At 38.5% G+C, this 21,729-nt stretch overlaps 1 protein-coding gene across 1 annotated transcript in view; it reads left to right on the forward strand.

Moving 5' to 3' along the window:
- The first annotated feature begins 20,360 nt into the window (after positions 1-20,360).
- Positions 20,361-21,729, forward strand: part of ZFHX4 (zinc finger homeobox 4) — a 180,782-nt gene continuing 179,413 nt past the window's right edge. Inside the window, exon 1 of the mRNA XM_025871466.2 lies at positions 20,361-20,641. The gene's annotated coding sequence lies outside the window, so the exon portion shown is untranslated. The remainder of the gene's footprint in view (positions 20,642-21,729) is intronic.

Consider the following 21,729-nt stretch of genomic DNA (forward strand, 5'->3'; position numbering starts at 1 on the left):
CCACATGGTAAGCAACAGCCAACAATGGCAAGAATGTTGGCTCACAACCTCTCTGTACATGTTTCCTGTGAGAATTAATCAGTTTTCCTCTTCTGACCCTTCCCTTCTCTCTCCTCCAATCTCTTAGTAAATGAACTGTTTTATTTCATGTGGAACATTTCAACTGAGCCCCTTCTCTGGGACCCTCCAAGGAAGGGGAGGATAATATTAGACACAGGAGAGTGTCCTGATACACATTGAGAACATATGCTAAGTGAAATAAGGCAGTCACAGAAGGACAAATACCACATGATTCCACTTACATGGGACACCTCAATAGTTAAACTCATAGAAACAGAGAGTAAAATGGTGGTGAGGCGTGGTGGGGAGAAGGAAATGGGGAGTTGTTCAATGGGTATAAAATTTCAATTATGTAAAATGACAAAGTTCTAGAGATCTGTTGTACAATATTGTACCTATAGTTAAGAGTAGTGGACTATATACTTAAAATTTGTTGAGAGGGTAGATGTCATGTTATGTATTTTTTACCACAATTTTTTTAAAGCATCCTGAGCTATGATGAAAAGGTTAGGCCAATAGTGGAAATATGTGCTTCCTATGCATTCCATTTGTTCTTACTAAATCCCTAAGAACAGAGACCCAAAAGATACTTTTAAAACTCAACATTAGAAGTTAAAAGTTACCTGACACTTTGAGCCAGTTTCTTCCAATCTGTCAGCGGCTGTCTCTTAGAGAAATTTTATGCCCTCAAACAGTTGGGGCACACAATAATTCATAAGTGTGACTTCTAGGAACATCCACTTTACACAATACCAGCATTAAACATCCAAGATCATAAGCTGTAAAATACAAGGATAATGGAACCAACGGGATGAAGATTTGGAAGGAGCTGTGATTCCAGCAATTTCAAAGCTGTTTAATTGTGTACTCACTCATCTTTTCCCAAACACCTATTTCTCAGATTAAGTAGGAGCATACAAATTTGTATTGTGGAATTTGGGGGAAAATGTGGTTCTCCTAAATATGAATGGTGACACTATGGACTATTACAAAAATAAAAGGGGTACAGCAAGGAATAGCAGTCACAGAAATTGGAAATACAGAGCAGAATGATTACAAGTTTGTGTCATGCCTTCTGTCATTTCTGATCATATACAGATAAGACTTCCCATAGGAAAAAAGTCTATGAGCATATCGGCTCACAATTTCAGTTCTGAATTCAGTGAAGGAGTATCTTCACTGGCCTAATAAAATAAGGGAGAAACGGCCGCATTCTTCAAATGAAGACCACGTTTGTTAAACACTTAAAACGGGAAGGAGTCAGGGAGTGACAGGTTGTAAGCTGACTAATTTAGGCACCGTCTTTAAAGGTTATTTCTTTATCCTTGAATAAGAAAATAAATATTAAAAAAAGAACAGCAAAAACAGAAGCTATAAAGACTTTGAACCTCTTAATTGATATGTGGATTTACTGTGAAATTTTACATTTTTTTTCACATTATTGGGCCTTCTAATTTTTAAATATTACAAAATGTATTTCTTAACATGACATGATTTTTCTTACTGGTTATTAATTTTTAAGTTATTTAGAAAATAGAAATGTAGAAGTAAAAATATTTTTAACCTACATATATAAAAGAGAATCCTTGCAAATATAACATCTGCATTCTTGATATGTTTTAAAATAGATATGTACATTTGGATACCTATCAAACACTTAATAAAAGATGACTCCTCAAGGCAATTTGCAAACTATGGTTTCATCTAGATATATGTTAGTGTATATCAGGAACCTTCAGCTCACAGTTTTTCTAAACAAGTATGCCATAATCTTTGCTAACTCTGTTTCCGTGAGGCCATCATATATCTACCACACTGCACTGTCTCCTCAGAATGCAGTCACAGATTCAAATACTTGAAAGCATAGTGAACTACACATAGAGCAAGTCTATACCAAGAGTTAGTAATCTCCTTCACCTGTGGGGCGTATTTCATTTTCACAAAATCTTAATAGAAATGCACCTATCATGCTGAAAAACACCTCATTATTATCACACCTCGTTGAAAAATACCTTTTCTGTTAGTCTATAATATGAAATAGGAATGGTCACTCCTTTTAATGCATACACATATACGGTTTGCGTATAAATGTCTACTAGATTACCCAAGGTGGTCTTTGGTGAATTGAATGCAAACATAGATTCAAATAGCAGAAAACATTTTTTTTCTCAATTTGCCACTACTGATATTTAATTTGCTTTGATCTAAACATGCTAACGTTATCCATGTGGAAGAAGCAACTAAGTTTCGTTATTATAGACTTATTTCTAACGGTGAAGGTGTCTATTAAAAAAAGTAAAATAAAATGTATAAAAGTATTTAATTTTCAGTCTTCAGACTTAAACGGTACATTAAAATCAGAAAAAAAGTAAACCTTTGCCTTTTCTGGAATTATAGTTTATAGTTTTGTATTTATTGAATATATTCATAGGCTCCCTTAGGATGTGAAATGTATGGAAATATATGTGCATTGCTAAAGAAAGAACTAAATTTATTCTTTCCCCACATCATGCTCTTCTTTGCAGTAGAGGTTTTTAATTCAATACAGAACTAGAATGAGATGGAGCCAATTTCCTGGTCTATATGTGTGACAAATGCTGAAAGTGGCACAAGATTAACAAATTAGTTGAAGTATAGATCTTAAAGGATTTTTTTTTCTGTGTCTCTAAATCAAAATTCATACTTTATTTGAAATGAAGCCTTCTTTAGAATTCAATAATGACTAAAGGTCTTTTATTTCTCTGTATTTAAGATGAAAGGATGGGATGTATGACAACTACTAGCATTTTTTGAGCAAATATTTTTATTTGTAGGAAAGCTTACAAAGATTATATATTTGGAATTTGAAATTATTTTAATTGTAATCCTGCATCTTGGATTAGTCATTGCAATGTGTGATTTGGAAAAGATGAAACATTCTTCTCAAAATAACTAGTTATCCCCCCAAATAAAAGCATAAAATGAAGAGCAGGGGTAAAATTTATTTATTTCTGTATTTTTATAGGTAAAAACAATGTTTAAAATGTTAAGTGCTAGATCAATATGCTTCCTTTTCTAATAGCATTTGTTAGCCTTGTTTTAAGTAAAAACTATCAGGCGTGGCTGTTTTACCTAACCTCAGAATCATGTGCTTGATATAATCCAGAAATCTGAGACCAAACAATAAAAACATCTGTGACAATAAAAGCATGTAACAGTTGTGGAATTGTTTAATTTGGGAGAAAATGGCTACGTTTGATAATCACACGTGTGTGAATTGATTTCTCCTCTTTGTCGAGAAACTTTGATATTTTGCAAATGGTGTTTTTTGTTTTTAAGGAATCAACTTAGGATGTGGAAGAGCTCTTTAAAAGGTGTTCTGAAATACGTGGTTTGGATCTGGCTCACTCATTTCCGGTTTAGAGTCTTGTCATAGTCCACCTGTTTTTGCTTGGGCTTAAAATATATAAAAATACAGCATTTTAAAGCAAGCACAGCCTTACTTGTTGTACCCAAACATGATAACATGCTTAAAATTCAAGAAGAGTTCTATGCAGGTTGTACGTCTCAGTCACCCAATCTCCTTTCACATATCTGTTCATGTTGACAGACTATGTCATAATACATCAACAGAAAGATCAGCACAGAAGAACAAAATTTCATCGCCTGACAGCAAGAGGAAAACTGATTTTCAGTATTAAATTAGTAAAAATATATTATTACCTCACTTCCAATAAGTCTACTACCTTTAGAAGATAAGGTACTTGCTATAAACACACAAGTGTATGCAAAGACAATTAGGTTTGCTTGTATCTTTGGCATCACCATTTGACTGACAGCCTGTTCTCATTTTAACTTGTATATGTTATATTTTTATATATCTTGGAATCAACTTAGAGAATTAAAAGCAATTTCTTAATGAGACATGTGGTATTACATATGTAAAAATATCTATCTGCCAAACGTTTGGAGGACAGTCTTATCCTATACCAGTCATCGGCAGAAACCTATTGACCATTGAAATGGAAATGGGTATTTAAGCTTCTGCTAAAAGTTAGGTACTTTTTTCATATAACATCTTGCTCTGTTTGGATTTCAGTAAAAATTTAACAATACCTGTAATAAATAATGTCTTTTGCAGCCCAGGGCATCATCTGCCACTTAGGCTTTAATTTTGCCCCTGTTTGAACACTCTACAACATATGCACTTCTCTTTTGTCTATTATCCTAGAGTTGTGCTATTCCCAAATATTGACATCATCTACTTTTATCAGCATTAACTGCTCTGAAGCTTCCCAGGCTCATGCTCAGCTCTATTTCTTCCTATTGATTATCTTCCTCACTCCAGCAGGTAGCTAGCCAGCGAGGCTGTCCTGAGAAATAGCTTCCAATGACTTTATACGCACAATTTACACGGAATTGTTTAAAGAAGATATTAGCCTCAATACAAATCAGTGAAGCTCATTTAGTCAATACTGCACAATTCTGCTGTTGGCACCCTATCACAGGTTAGTCTTTACAGTTAGCTGCCGTACCCAATCTGCACATTAGCTATAGTATTTAGTTTCATATTAAAATGAAGCCGGGGTTTTTTTGCTTTTGCTTTCCTTTTTGAAATCTTTTCAGTGTACTTTTTACATCACCTCACTGAGCCATGTGATAGTAATATATTTTGAAATATAAAAACCTGAGATTAAATGTTTGATTTTTGACAGTGTTCTTAAATATAATAAATTCAAAAGGAAATACTGTTAAGTTAAAATGGAGTGTTTTTCATTAAGTCCAATCAAATGGTAGACAACAAAGGATCTTTTATTTGAGAATATGAAGTGAAAATGAAAACCAGAAAACCTTTACTAAGAAAAGGTCCAGCTAAATTACGTTGGAAGGAGGTCTCCAGATTGAGTTTGGGTGTTTCTTTTGCTAGAAGTGAATTAAACTAAGATATGTTATGAAGAAATACTTTACAAAGAAGCAAACTTAATGCTTTTTGGAGATGAAAATAAGGTCTAAGGACAGTTGACTTTGAAAATAATTCTAAAGAAAGATCACATATGAAAAAAATTGCCACAGCATCTGATCTTTTCTTATAATCATAACAGTGAAATGTTTGGGGGAAAGTAATGTTAGTCCCCTCTTTCTCTTCCATAGCAATGCTGTAAAATTCTAGAAGGAGTGTTTACATTTCAGAATTACTCCTCCTTAAACTACTGGTTTATGATAGTTAATGAGATGATATCCAAATGTTGAAAACAGGAGAATTCAAATGAAAATCTAAATGTGAAATATAATATAATGAAATAACAAAGCAACGTAATACTACTCTGAATGTTTGTGCAAATATTACAAAATGAACTGCAATACATTAAAATTCTTCAGTGGTTGGGTAATACATAAGTGAAGGTTTACATATAAAAGCTTTAGCTATCAAAAAAGGGATCTTTATATCATACTATCTTAAATTTTTTACTTGAAAACATCACTAACATCTTGGAGTGCATTTTGAAAAGTTGTCATTAAATCAATTTGCATATTTCTTTGCAAACTGAAATTCAAGGTAAGAAGAAAGCGTAGTGAACAAAATAGTCTATTTGTTATAAAATGCATCTTCTAGCTTTAGTGGCTGAGTGACAGAAAGCTTTGGGGAATATGAATGGTAGAGAAAATAATAATTTCAGTTTTGGTGATTTTTAAGAACTATATCTTTTTTGTCAGTAAAAAGCAAGAGTTGAACAAAATAACAATTTTAAACTAGTGATAGCAAATAACAGCATTTTGAAAATTAATATAGGAAAGCAATTAAAATAGAATTACATAATAAATTATTATAAGTATTTCAATATTTTCTCTTTTTTTACTATAAAATGTTAAAGGTGATTTTTGTATGACCTTTGCTTTCATTTCTTTTCTCTTCAAATATCATTAGTCGGGAGCTAGAACTCTGAAGCCCAGGTAGAAAAGACACGCTAAAAGATGGCCAGTCTATCCTGACCGTACATCTTCTCACACATTTATTGCAAACTGACACTCATATAACAGCTTTTTTTTTATCACAAAGATTCAACAAAGAACAATTCCAGTACCAAGGGAAAATCATACTCCAGGAAAGAGGGAAATGCCATAATTGCATATTCAGGTTGCATAAATGCAGGCATGGCAAAGATAATTGCAATATTTGTGTGTGACAGCATTTTTTCATTTAAAGAAGTCAATAATCTAGATATGATAGTATTTAGGTGTAATTGTGTATATGTGTGCATATAGCATATGTTACAAGCAATGCATAAATATAAATCCCAAGCCCAAACTGAAATATATAAACATTATTAGTCTTTTTTTTGTTCAAAATATTCTTTGATGAATATGTTTTTATGTATTAAGTGTATCTCTAACTAAATTATAAGAGTTTCATGCTAGTCTATTTATCATATGATATTCTTATATTCAATAAAATTGTATGGTTTACATAGTCACTTAAACATAAGAACATTCTCAATAAAGTAAATGCACACAAAACAATACAGGTTTTTAAAACTAATAGCAACAAAATCGTCAGATAAACATTTCATGTAAATTAAGATGCTGATTTTTTTCCAAAAAACTTTTTAAATGATCCATGAAGTTCATGAAGTTTAAAATGTGAGTTTTGTTTTCAAATAATGTCAAAACATAAAATTTTCAAACGAAGATGTTTCATAGTAACTTCCAAAACAAACCAATTTTTTAAAAAAGTAGTTTTGATTAAGTTTCTAAAATATAAAGGAAAAAAATGTCTTCAGTTTATTAAGACCTGTCTATAGAGGAACACATGATTCTAGATCTATAGTTTTTATAAGCCTTATAAATGCTCATATTTATGATGCATATTAAAAATTCATATTGGATCCATTGTGACTGCCTGTATAGATTACCAAGATGATGCCAACTATCATGCATATCATCTCACTAAATTAGTTTTGCAGCAAAAAGTCCCACATCAAGTCCGGATATTTCAAATAAATCTCTCTTCCATAAATATTCTGGCCAGTAGTACCCAGGCAGAAAGAATCCTTTACACTAAAAATTAGCTTTAAAAGCAAGAGTATTGAATTCTATGGGACATTATTTTTTTTTAAAGTATAAACATACCCAAACTAAGCACCCATACACACATGCGTGTGCACACACACACATTTTGTCAGGGGAAATCATATTTTTACCGTTAAAGTAAACTGAATATGAACGTGTTGAGGTGATTTACATTGTCATCTACGTAATTATACAGCTTTTAAAGGATGTAAACATTTCATTTAATCCTAATTTTACATATTGAACAATGTATCAATGAGTATTGTTGTTATCAATTTTTATAAGGTGGAACTATTTTGAAACATCAAATAACACATACATCTACCCAAATTCTAAGACAGCTTAATTTAGCTAAAAAAGATAAAATCAAACTGGATAGTTAGTTGGGATATTTCATAATTTCTTTATTTTCAATACATATAGGTCTAGAAACATATAAAGTACAATATTTAAGGAAATTAATATTAACCTTCATATACATAGTACATTTATGCATCTATTATATCTGTGGAAAATGCAGATATTCCATTTTATATGTGCAATTATATAATCTATATAAGTACAGATATATCACTATATGTATCTTGTCTATCGGTGCATTTTGTGCAGAAAAGAAAAGCATTCTTATAATCCAGAACAAAGCAATACAGGTGTGTGTATGTGCATGTGTGGGTGGGTGGGTGTATGTGTGTGTGGAGGGAGAGATGGAGGAAAAAAATTGGTAGCTTCACAAAGAGGTATTAAAGGTAGATATTAAACATGTTTGAAAATGAATATGAAGATATTATGTTATATAAAGAAATATCATTGACAATTTTTTATCTCTCCTTTCCCTCTCTCTCTCTCTATATGCGTGTGTTCTGCTGTTAACAAGAAAAGGAACATTTGGGATGAAAGAAAACAATGACTGTGTAGAAATTTAAAATAGGATACTTAAGTTAAACTTACTAAGTTAAAATTTAAACCCAACTGGATTTTCCTTTCTGAATGTGAAATAAGAACCCTATAAAATGGGCACAAGAATCACAACATATTTAAAAATGTTTCTATTAAAAATTTTTCTCATGTAAATATTTGAATCATTAGTACCCTATAGTATCTTAAAATATTGTAAAGGTATGCATGAAAATATCATGAAATATCAAAGGGTCGTCTTTGTAGCATAAAGATCAAGACTTTAAGTAAAGATAAAGTTCCTCACCCTTTGACTCAGACAGAACTGTTTCAAACGCTCTAGTTGAATGATTTTTATGTACATCTACTTGTTGGTTTTTCAAATTTGTCATTTTTCAATACTCTAGGGCTGAAAAGGAGAAAATATGGGGTTGCATATTGAGAATTTATATCACTACTTAGTAGTTAATATCTTGACCACCTTTAAGATTATGTATTTGGAGAGTTATAACCTCAGCAATTCCAATGCTACAGCATTCAGGTGATGCTGTTAAATGTCTTCCACTGAGAAGAGCTCCTTACAGCAAGACTCCTTCACTAATACCTAGCTACCTAGATTCCTGAAATCTTTAGTCTAAAAACCTATTTCTATATAAAAAGAACCCTATTTAACTTAACTATAAGGGTAGCAATGTTGCTGTTTGTCACGATATTGACAAAAAGCAGTAGACAAAAAGTTATCAGTAACTCTCAAGTGGACATATTCATTCCCTAATTCCTACATAATTAACAAGGATAAAAACTATACCCTGCATTGCCTCCCTTCAAGATGGTAAGTTCACAATACAATGGAATCAGAGCAAGTTATGTATGGGAGGAGGGAATGGGGGCATGGAAAGAGGAATACCTTTTTCTTGGTTCCACAAAGGGTTGAGGGCCTAATTATTTTTAAGTATAATCCAACCAACCTCTTCTCATGCTTAGCTGCACTGAGTGACACTATTTGTGATGCCCAGTGTGCTGAAACTGAGCAGGTTGCTGTCAGTTTAAAAATGACTATAATAAAAGTGACCATGAAGATGGATCTTGTGATTTTGCGTTTCTAATCAGTCATCTGTGAAGAACACTTTTGCTTTGATTCAGCAGACTGGTGACAGCCATGATTGATAGTGCACGAGGATGAAAAAAGGTTATTAACTGTCTTCCTATTAAGCTCAATGTATTACCCCGCTAGGTGCATCTCATACTTTAAGTTAAAGTACTTACTCAGGTAAGGTCAAGAATGAACTCTATGGAGATGGTATCCATTCTGCTGAAAACAAGCAAGGCATCCTTTTACTGATTTTTTTTTTTTAATTTAGCATTTAAACTACATTTAATTCCACTGTCTTATTTTAATTGGCTAAAAAAAGAGAAATTTCCTCCTTCCAAGAACATCTGCACTGAAAACACTAAAAGTATAGAAAATGGCTTTAAATGTAAAGATTTGAATGTAGAGCTAACTAGCAACATGTGTGTGGCATGTACATAAGTCTATATTTAAGCAGATGGTCATATATTGTATAGTCTGAGGGTATTTTTAAGGGTAAACACTAAAATTGGTTTGTGATTTAAAAAATAAATGTCTGTATAGTATTTGCAAAATTTGTTTTAATATTCAATAATCCATACATGGCAAGCTTTAGAAGTAACAATTTCTAACAAAATTAAAGGATCTAATAGAATATTTAGATATTTGTTTTCATTTAGGTATAATGTACTAACTTCATCTCCTTTCAACTTTTTCAAATTAGAAATATTACACATAGATGAACATTTGAATGATGGTATCTGTTCATGTCTTTGACAAGTATAACCACACATCCATCACAAATAGTATGGTAGATCCTAAGGTATTTAAAATTTTTCAATAACTCAAGGTACACCATTTATTAAATGAAATAATAAACTTTTAAATGTTATCATATCTCCTGTGTTCATTTATTCTTACTGAAGTCAAAATGTACTGAAAGATTTTTGTATACTTCATTTAACTTCTCTTTAAAACATTTTAAATTTACAAGTTTGGCTCTGAAAGATAACAGATTAAATATATGCATTTTAATTTAAAATTGTAGTATTGTGTTTCTTCTTACATTTCCCACCGTAAACACTCAGTACTTGTCAGATGTAATGTGAATTAGCCAAAAACATTCAAGGATATCGATAACTTGGCACTGACCTAATCATTTAAACTACAACCAACTTTCAGCTCTCTGTGCTTGACCGTTCTTCATCGAACAACTCTGCAAAGTGGCACAGAAAAAGAAAATGCTACCACAATGTTATTATAGTTTCAGTGCAGGGAAAATCACATTATATCTAAAAGTTTTCTCTAGTATATCATGACCTGTTTCTCCAGTGTCAGTTATTATACTCATTTTTGGTATATAATAAATTATATTTTGAAAATGTACTGTTTTAATATTAGGATCCATCCACAATGAAATATAGAGAAAGTAAGGAAATGAAGTTGAAGATTTCACTGAATTTCTCTTTAGAGCCACAAAAATTGGCTCTCTACCCTATTCTGCTTAATATTGCAATTGTTGTTTTGAGAACCCTTTCCAGGTCTCTAGTATTTTATGCATGCCAAGTATAACTTAAATACTTACACACTGAGAGCCTCTTCATAAAAAATGTTAGATCAATATGAAAATTGTTTATTTAGTGAATTGTGTTTATGTGGAGTGGACTTAAAGGTAGATTTTAGAATTCATACAAGATTCCCCCAATATAACACATTAACTTCATTATTAAATGGATTTCTCTTTCTGCCCTATACAACTTCAACAAACTTGTGCTCTCAAATTCAGAAATAAACTATGAGATAAGTGATAGAGGGTGATATACGGTCAATGATAGCATTCTATATATTGTTCAAATATTTGTATAAGCTAGTAAGAAATACATCACATGTTTCTCAAAAACATTGTTTGCTTTTAAAATTAAAAAAAATGAAAAAGAAAAATGCAGTTTCAAACTAAGCCATGTAAATTAACAAAGTGCTCTGAATTATTAGTGAAAGTCCTGTCTTCTTCTATTTGCCTGCTTGGGAGTTCAAGGAAAAATAGGAAATAAAAGGCCAAGTAGGCCCACAAGGAATGCACAGATTTCCTAGTCTCCTCAGTTTCTTCTCTTTAGAGAAGATCTAGAACACACATGACACATAGCACACATTTTAGGAAAGAACAAGGCAAAGGCAGTTTCAGGTAAAGTTTAGGTCATTTCCAAGGCAGTCAATTAGCGTCGCTGAAATTGATGTCAAGCCATATTTTTTGCAGACTCGGACACTGGCAGACAGTAAAAGTTAAAAATGTAACATTTTCTTTTATACTTTTGAAACTCCAGAACACAACGTTGCATTAATTTTGCTCAAGCAAGTGACAGAACCAGTGAAGAAAAATCCCACACCTTTGTGCAAACCCTTTAAATTTGGTTCTGAGGCTACTGTGACTTGGTTTCCTCTACTGCTGGGGCCCAAGGCTTCTGTAGTTTACAGTATCTAGGGCTTCTATTACTTTTAGCTTGAAACTCTCTCCCGAAGCTCTTCCACTCCTATATATATCTCCCTTTCTCCTCCTCCTGGTCCTCCGCCTCCAAACCTACCAGGGGACATAGGGTAAGGGTATGAACTGGGTGGTGCACATCTGTGTAGCCAGAACGTGGAGGCTGACAGTTGCTGTCCACTCCCAGACTGTGTACCTGAGCGTAGTGACCACTCTGCTCTTCCGCCCAGCCCACTTCTGCTGGCAGTGTTGCTGCTGTCACGCCAGCCGGTGATTTGATAGGCTTGTCGGGTTGCCATGGTGTTGACTTCTTGCCTCTGAGGAGCTGCCCAATGACTGAAGGTCTGGGATTAAAGCGGGAAGAGGCAGCGGCCACAGCGAATTTCAGCGGCAGCTGCAGCAGCTAGAAACAAGAAGGGAGAGGACGAGGTCTTTAGGCTGCGTTCCCCTCCCGCAGCCAGGGCGGCCAGCGAGGGGGAAAGAGAAGAGGCGTGGGGGGAGGTTGAAATGGTGACCACTCGAAGCCAGAAGATACAAGGGAGACGTTTGAGACCCTCTCAGGAATAACTCATAAGCAACCTGCACGCGATGAAAAGGAAAATCTTCCAGAATTCGTTATTATTCACACAAGGCATTACCTGGGCGGGTGGTGGGACCGGGAGTAAACGGTTGTTAAAAGGGATTTAAGTGGGTGATACACCTTCCCCCACACCCCACCCTTTATTTGGGCAGCGAGGTAAGCTTGACAAATGAAGAGGCGCTCTGCGGAGAACTTCAAATCATGGAAACTAACTTATTCCAAGGAGGGAAAGTGCAATGAGACCGCAACCAAGTACATGAAAATAGTTGCCTGGGCCGGCGGCCGGCGGGGCCGGCCCGGGAGGGGGGAAGCCAGAGGGTGCCTGTGCAATGCACAGCCCCAGACGGAAACTGTAAACTAGGAAATGAAAGGGAAAGAAACCGCTTCTGTTATAAATTAGTAGGTAGGTGAAGGTTACGCAAAGAAGAAAAGGGAAAGTAAAGCTGTTAAAAGAATAGAATAAAACCCCTGGGAGTTCAACTCAAAATCCCACCCCCCCCCCCAGCCCCAATCCTAGGCGAGTAGGAGGAGGAGAAAAAGTGCATTCTGGTGTGATGAGAACTCTCTGGAATGTCTGGAGGAGAGGATAGAAGTGCGAGGGTAAGAAGACCCGGGTGCTAAATAATTGGCAGGAGAGAGAAATGGGGGAGGGGCGGGGTAGGAAAGAAATATTCCGCGATTCACCGAAGAGACTTCGAGATTCAGAAGAGGGGGATTCCAATAGGAGGAAAAGAAGTACAGAAGTTCAGACCTGTAGCGTAAAGGAGGAAACGACCAGAGTCAGTAAGAGAAAAGGAGGAAAAAGGTGTGTGCTGCTGAGGGAGGGCGTGGGAAGGCCACCACAGTCAACTGGAAGGAGCAACTGCTAGGACAGAGGGCAAAAGGGGCAGAGAATTGGAGTGACTTAGGCGGTAGACAAGAGCACCGCCGGGCAGCACCGGCGAGTTGGAAGCCAGGTGCCGCACAGCCCGCTCCCCGGCTCGGGGCGACGCGGGGACTTTTCTGGCAAAGAGAAGAGCTAGCTGCTCTTTCAGCCTGCCAGAGTCACGATTCACCGCGAGTCCCAAACACACGCCTCACTAACTACTTTACAGCCACTTTCATTGATTTTCTTTAACAAATAAACATAATATCCGTTACAGCAACACTTCCTTTTGCTGCAGCTAAAATGCCATAAGCTCTGATAGCTGCATTTCTCTGGATAGCAGTTTTCATATCTCCAAATAAATTGGTTTCCTTCACTTAAAAGATCAAATGTGTGATCACGTTCAGGATGGGGGAGTCTAGTCTTCGCCCCCCTCTATAATTTGAGAATCACCTTTTAGAGTAAGTAGAAAACAGGTCCGGATACAAGTTTGCAAACCTGGAAGGGCTCACTGACATTTGCATATTAATTTTTGCTAATAAGAAGTATCAATTTGGAAGGAAAACTCCGGGGAGGAAATTGACTCATTTGCAATTGCAGGGAAATTAACACTAGTCCGACAGCCACACCTAAGCTACTCCCCCCCCCCAGTTATCTCTAAAAAATATTTCCTTTAAAAATAAAGTATTGTCAACTAAATTTTTCAATTAAAAAAATAAAGTATTTCTTTTAAAGAACCCCCCCCCTTAGAGCGGTTTCTGCTGGAGGTTCTAACATACATGTCAAAGGGTTGTTGAATTATTCATTATTGTAATTACTATCATCATTGTCATTATCCCTTTCCATGTGGAAATAATTTTATTATCGTAATTTGATATCTGAAGAATTTCCTGTTAGTCGTTTGATAATCATTTTTTTCTGCTGAAAAGAAAAGTTTTGTTTATAAATGAGATAGAGAAAATGTTTTAAATGCTTTGATGTTTGCTATAGATTTCCGTTTATCTAATCGATCGGAATGCCAATAAAATCGATTAAAGGGTTAGTGTTTTACAAACAACCATTTTGTGCTTTTTGATTTTATGTTCAGAATGATTTTAATAAAGCTAATGCTTTCCTTTAACAGTCTTCCTTTAAAAAATCCAAACCTTTATCGTTTTTCCTTTTATTATTAGAAATTGCCAGTTAAAGTTCTTCTAATAGGAAAATAAAAAAATATAAGCAATGGCTGCAATGGTTTAAATTTCATTCTCTTGTTGCTCAAGGTATTTAAATAAAGCCCTTTAAAATCTTGGTGAATTATATGCGATCATTCAGTGATTGCGGAATATTAAATTAAACTTAGATAAATCCGCATTGAAGGAGGCAGCACCCAATCCTGAATTTATTTCCCATTTTCTCTAACAGCATCACTGCGCTCCTCTCTTTGCAATGACAATGTGCCAAATCTGGGCATTTTGAAAACATTTTCCATATGCTTTAACAGGGGACTGATAGACAAAGAAGAAAAGGAGATGATCTTTTTGCTCTGAGGTATATTTTCTTTAACCTTTTTCTCTTAGACTTTCACTGATAATCATTTTAAAGCAAAAGTTTGAAATCATTTCATTCTTTTTTTTTTTTTTTTTTGCTTTCACCTTTTTTTTCCTATCCTGTAATTTATTCCTGAAATGGAGTTTTGGTTACAATATAATGTAAAGCTATCATTTCTGTACCTTGGCAAACAACATTTGTTTCAAAATCTTTGATTTAGTTTCTGCTAGCTGCCTTCTGTAATTGAAGATGGATTTAATTACACATTTTGTAACTTAGATCAGATGGGCTGTTTGTTTGCTGCAGGATTTAATGGTGCTTTTGTGTCTAATATTTAGGGACATTATATACAGAGGTGATGGCTTTTCTTCAACTATAAAGATCTGCACTTTTGTCTTCGAAAGGTGGATGTTGGGATGAATGTAATGTCCTGTTTTCAAATAATTCTATTCGGCGGCCAGTGTTTAGTATATTGTCTATACAGCATTGCCTTGACTGGATATAGATGTTTTAGGTTTTAAAAGATCACAAATTTATCTTCAGTGAAATCTCAGTTCTTTCTTTCTTTTCCCATTTATTTATCTTTTCCTATCTGCATCGTTGTCTCTTAGAGATCTTCCCCAGATGAAACGTAAAATTTTTGTTGGATATGTTTGCTGGAAATATCTCCATCTGTTTTGAGAAGAGTGTGCTTGTGATCCTGGGTCTGGGTGCTTTAAGTGTGAATACATGTGCTGAGGGGGTAGGGGGTGTGTGTAGTGGTAAGTGATAAGGAGTCCTTATTAATTTGCATAAGAGCTGTAGAAGTGCTTGTGAAGTTAGTGAAGTGCTATTGTTTGGGGAGAGTCCCGTCTGATTTTGTTTATAAACACTGGGCTGGTTGCCTAGAGGGAAAGGAGGTCACAGCACTGTCTGAGCCCTGACCTCTGAAAGGCCAGAGGGCGTCTGACTTTTCTCTTCCCCCTTCCTCCTATCCCTTTTCCACTCCCTTAATTCTTCCTTCCTCAGACCCTCTATAACTCCTCCCTTTTCCCCATCCCCAACTATACCTGTGCCTAACTTTACATAATAATGACTGCCCCACCACACACATTGAACTAGGTCAGAACCACCAGAAAAAAAAAAAAAAAAAGTAAAACAGATTTACCGCAAATAAAAACCAAAAAGGGACTTTAGTTAGAAAGAGAGAAACATACAGAAATATGGAAGTACAGATAGAGACCAGAATCAAGATGGGGGCATTTTTATGACAAAAAAGACCACAAAGGAGATAAGAACCAGGTTGGGGGAGGGGAGAGAATCAATGAACGACAGATTTAACTGCCCACAAATGCTACACACACATACACACTTAAAATGTCTTTCCTTTTTGAATTTCATTTCATCTAGCTCACTCTCACCATCAAAGACAGTGTCCATTCTGGATGTGAGGTCATATTTTAACCTCCAGCCACCACCCCCGCCTCACCCCCCGCTTTGTGAGTTCTCAAGAAAAATCTACTTTTTTTCATAGTAATGAAATTTGGCACTCTTCCACACTATTTCTTGAATTATTTCACTATAAATATAATGCGTTTGTGACACCATCCCAAATAAACCCTGCACTTTCCGATTCACTGAAACTTCACGTCTCCCCCTTACACACACACCCCACACCTCCCCACTCACAAAATGATAGACATTGGTATCAAGTTTAAGTGTGTTTTGGAAAGGAGTTGCTGAGTTAAAAATGTTAGTTAACAGACTGCCTTTGTTACATAGCCCCCGGGTGGAGAAGACCCAACAAAAAGAGGGAAGGAGGAGGGGGGCTGAGGATCTGAAAGTGTCTGTGGTGATATAAAGGGTTCCTAACGCTGAAATCTTGTAATACCTCGTTTCAAACTGAGCTCATCTATAGACCCCGGATGCGCGGTCAAAAGACTGGGAACCTTTTCCCCTTGGGCTGGGCTTGGTCTTGAGCTGGCGGGACGTGAGGGAGAGGGAGGTGGGGTATTTGTTACTGAATTGGCGAGGGCGGGGGGAGGGGGGAGAATCCGGGAACAGACAGCGGAAGACTCCTTAAAGCGATTGTAAAGCCCAGAGTGTCCGCGGCACAGATTTGGGAAATAAAATACGCCAAGGAAAAGTCTAAAAGTGGAAATTACCTTTTGTCCCAAAAGTAATTACTCCTTGCTTCCAACACGCAACACCTAACCACCTGGTATCCCTTTTTGGTTCTCCCCCAACTGGGCACTCGGCGTCAGGGTCCGAGTGCCCCGGAATGGGCTTGGCTCGGCTGGGGTAGCCCTGGAAAGTGTGGAAGAGGGTATAGGGAAAGTTCTTGGTGCGGCAGGGAAACCTCTGCTCCTTTCACTTTGAAATAAGAAGTAGCCAAACGTTCCTTGAGGGCGGCGGCGGGTTCGCACAGAGTTTAGGGACAGCAGAATGGGGGCGGGGGGGGGGGACAGGGTCAAAGGTTGACAGCAAGGGGTCCTCAGAGACCCGAGAGGAGCAGCTGGGTTTCGTGGAGCGAGGGGCCGAGAAGGAGGGCGCCAGGGGCCGGGGCGCAGCCGGGGCGAACCGGGCGGATGGCGCCCTCTCCCCGGAGCAGCCCGCGGGCTGGGCTCGGGCTCGCCCGCCTCGCCGCGCCCCTGCCCGCGGCGCCGCGCTCCGCGCCTCCCGGCCCACCCCAAGCAGACCTGCAGCCGCTTCTCCCCAGCTACCCTCCTCGCGCGGGCGCGCTCCAAGGCCGAGCCCTGGAGGAAACTCTTGACTCCGTGCTAGTTCCTCTCTGCCCCATCCCCTCAGCCCATTAACCCCCGACCCTCACCCCAGCTTCTCTTCTTAGGAAAGAGGTGAAAGAGGATGAGAAAGAGATGATTAAAAAGAACACATACACACACAGGCGGAATAGGAGGGGGACACTCGCTAGCAGAGGGATTGCAAAAGTGGGCGCTCCTCTTACAAATCCTCCTTCCTTTTGTTTTCTTACTTAGAATTCAAGAACCGCTCCCCCCCCACACACACACATACACACACACACACACACACACACACAGGAGAGAGAGAGAGAGAGAGAGAGAGGGGGATTTTTCCAAGAAAAGAGAGGGATGTATTTTCCAAGAAAAGAGAGGGATGGGGGGCGTAGAGGAGAAATAGCCACCAAATTTTTAAAATGGTTTTCCTGATTTGACGTTTGGTGTTTTGACATTAATGACATTAATGTTATTGATGATGTTTCAGGGAGAAAAAGGCAAAAGAAATAAAGAAGAACTTGAAAACGAAATGATCATCATTTCCCTATTCTTCCATGCCAGAAATAGACCCCTTTCTTCACCTGAGCCTGAAACAGACTTATTGTTCTCAGGTGTTTCCTTCATCATACGCATTTACCCGTCTGAAATCGCAGGAAATGGTTTTTCCATCAGTGAGCTTGTACATGGAGTCCTCTCCCGCAAAGGGCTTGATCTTTTCTGATTTGAACCTGAAAGTCTCCCTGCCTTCATTTCCCCTCAGTCTTCTTAAAAGCCCCCACCCCCTTCCCCAACACACATCTCAAATAGTTTTTTAAAGCCAGAATTTTTGCTCTCTGGGGTGTTTTTCTGTAAACAGCAATGCTACATAAACACCTTCTTCACTTGTAAGTTACAGAGAATTAAAATTTTACCACCGTGGCCATGTATGTTTCTTAAAGCCATGGATAAACTCAACTGAGGTGCAATCAGACAGCACACCAATGATACAGTTGCTGTATAAAAGGTAAGACTGTAAACAAAGTATATTAAAAATCTTAGAAAACCATACACTTTGAGCAGATCGCTTCCCAAACAAGTTTAAAATAGAATGGAGTCTTTGGAGAGGTAGATGATTTTCTTTCTGTTAACGTTTAGTAGCCCTGGTTTATACTATACTGGTACATACATCGACTTCAGATTCCTAAGGTGGTGATTTGCTTCTCCCCCCCCCTTAATAAAGACCATATCTAGGTTTTATTCTCTACTCTAAGCCTTTGGACTTTCATTGTAACCTTAGCCAGCTGCTGTAGGCAACCAGCTTTTCTGATTTGGGCCTAGGTCTGCTCTTTTGAGGGCTATACTTTTATCCTCCCAGGTGTTTTGTTTGGTTTTTAATGCAATTTGCATCAGTTTTAGGATTTTCCAAATGTTCCCTGATAACACAATGTTTCAGGCCCAGAAAGAAGCGTGTTTGCAGCCTCCGTTGTCCTGCAATAAACCTTTTTGTTGGTATTTGGTAGATTTGGTGCTTAAGGCCTAAGACAAGGTTTTGAAGCAGATCCTGGCCATCCAGAACTTCAAAGACCTGTCAGCTCAAAAGCAGCTGACACCTCACCTGTCCAGGAAGCTGGACATTGCAAGTATTTCCTGTTTTTAGCTTGTTTGGTTTGTACTTTCACCTTCTCTCTAGAATTCCTATTTTTGAAATATTACATAGATGGTGTCTACTTGTGACCTATAGTGTAGCAGTGTATCAAGATGCTATCTGAGTAGCAAGGGATAGTGTATATATATATATATATATATATATATATATATATATTCCATATTCAGATATTCAGTAGGGGGTATTTAAAAGTATGTCTATTCCTAGTTTTAGTTAATTATCTTTTAATGAAAGTGTCACTCATATTCACATCTGTAATATTGGAAAGAGATAATTAGATTTTCAAATGAGAATCAGCCACCTTAAATTTTGCACCAGAAAATACCAAGTATATTTCATTCTAATGAGATCTGTAGTGGGGTTTTAAAATTCATCATAATGTGCTTCAAGAAAGATAATTCAACAGACTTGTAAGATGAAAGGTTTTTTTTTTCCCTAAGTCTTCTTAAAGCTATTACATTGAACTTATGCAATTCTGATAAAATATTCAAAAATATTACATAAAGTCTAAAACCATATCCCCACTATCACCCTTGCACCCATCTCTTATTCTCATTTGAAAGTTTACTTTGACTCAACTAACCGCTTGCATCTACCATGCCCTGGGATTTCTCTCCTGCGTGGGCAAGCAAAAGATAGGTGTTTAAAAAGGTGCCTATGGATCCAGAGAGCAATTCTTCCTTGGAAACAGGCTTGGCGAGCGGTGTTTGCACACTGCCAGGCACCGTTTATTTACATACATCTGCATATTTGCTCGGTCCCTGCATTTCTTCATTAAAATGCGTTCTTGTACACAACAGAATAAATTAGGCAGAGAAAAACTCTTCATTACTCTAACTTATATTTCTCCTTAAAGCTCCCTAGTAAACAAATCTCTGGTCCGATAATAATTACTTTGCTTCATTAGAATAAAAAAAAATTCGACTGGTTAAAGGGCATTGTTTTGGCGGTATTTATGTTTTATTTTCTCTCCCTTTTTGCTGAGAGAGAGGAAATGAGAGAGAGAGAGAGAGAGAGAGAGAGAGATTGTGTGTGTGTGTGTGTGTGTGTGTGTGTGTGTGTGTGTGTGTGTGTCTAATGAAGTTTGGGAGTCGCGCGCTCAGGGGCGCGTGGGGTGCGAGCCCCGGAGATCCCCATCTCCTGCCCTCTCCGCGGTCGCAGCGTCCCGGGCTCCCGCCGCAGCGCTCCGAGCCTTGGAAGCCGCGAGGCTCCCGGGCTGCTCTGAGTCCGGGCTGCGCGTCATTTGCAGTCTGGGGAATGTTGATCACCTCACTAATTACACCTCTCTCTCCCCCCTCTCCCTCTCCCTCTCCCTCACTCTCCTCTCTCATTCCCAGAGTGCATATCGGGAATAGACACACAAAGACATGCGCACTCAACTTAATCAGCCATTTTTTTAAACAGGGCTAAAACGATAATAATTAGCAGAATAAAGACATATCGGATTTTCATTTCCTTTCCTCCTTTTCCCAACCCCTTCACAACCAAACAGCGAGACCGCGGTCGGCACATGCTTTAACTCCTCCCGGACCCCCGAGGACCGCTCCATGCCCCCCACTTTCTGCTTCAGCGTTTTTATTTTCACCCAATAAAGTTCGAGGATTATTTTTTTATTTTTTTTATTTTTTTTTTTTAATGAACCCTCTCGTTTTACTTGGATGTGATCAGCTGTAAGTAAAATAAAAGCAAAACAAAAAAGAGGCGAAGATCGAGTAGGAACTGCAGGGGAAATGGAAAGTAAGTTTTTTCTTTAACTTTTATTGAGTAGTTTGTGTTAAATTTAGGTCGAGTATCGATTATCTTTCCAGCCTGATCTTGCACAATCTTTGATATTTCGCTCCCTCTCTCTCCCTCTCCGCCTCTCTCCCTCTCTGCCCTTAGCTCGCTCGCTCTCGCTCGCTCTCGCACACATCCCCTCATCCCGACCATCTCTTCCGCTCTGCCCCCCTTTTCTATCTCTTTCCCCCTTTTTTGGCTCAAGGATTTGCTCCGCTGAAAGAGGGAGGGGGCACTGAGGGACCTGATTTTCCACTTTCTTTGGGGGACTGCGTTTTGGGGGATTTAACTTTTGGATTAAGTGGCGGATCATCCACGTTTGGCCGAGCAGTTTTCTCTCCTTTTTCCTGTCTTTTCGGGTTCTGTCTCCACCGCGAGCCTGTGGCGTTCTCGTGGCGCGGGGAAGCTGTCAGCTCCGCAGCGGCGCGGGCACTGCCAGGGGTCCCCGGTCGCCCCGCGCCCCCACACCCCGCTCGGGATGACCCTTTCTCCGCACTCATCCTCGGAAAGTTTGGACGTTGGTCGGTGGGGCTTGAAGCCCCTCTCTCCCTGTTTTACACCCCCCCCGCCCCCGTTATTCAGCCTCGTTTTTCTTCCTCCTCTTACCACCCCCACCCTTTCCTCTCTCAAGTTCCCCGAAGAGCGCTTAGTGCGCGGGACTGGCGGAGGACGGGGGATCCGTACGCCTTGGGCAGGGGGTTCCAAGAGGCCCCGGCGCGAGCTGGGTCTGGGGCTGCAGGTAGACACCCGCCGGCCGGGGCGGACGGCGGGGTACAGCCGAGGGCTGTTCCCGGCGGCGCGGGCGGCGCGGGCGGCGCGGACTCGGGTGCTGGCGAACGGAAGGCAGGTCCGTTAGGAGGCGGGAACGCCGGGCCTCGGGGCCAGGGACCCAGGAGGCGGCAGCAGCTCTGCCGGGCGCTTTCGCTGCCGGGTGTGCGTTAGACTAGAGGATAGATGCCAGCGGCTCGGGGTCAAGAATTCTTCCTTTCCTTCTGGCAAAGGGTGTGTGTGTGTGTGTGTGTGTGTGTGTGTGTGTGTGTGTGTGTGTG

The sequence above is a fragment of the Callorhinus ursinus genome, unplaced genomic scaffold (genome assembly GCF_003265705.2).
Source record: "Callorhinus ursinus isolate GAN/ISIS: 27379988/994484 unplaced genomic scaffold, GSC_fseal_2.0 scaffold5, whole genome shotgun sequence".
NCBI classification, from domain to species: domain Eukaryota; kingdom Metazoa; phylum Chordata; class Mammalia; order Carnivora; family Otariidae; genus Callorhinus; species Callorhinus ursinus.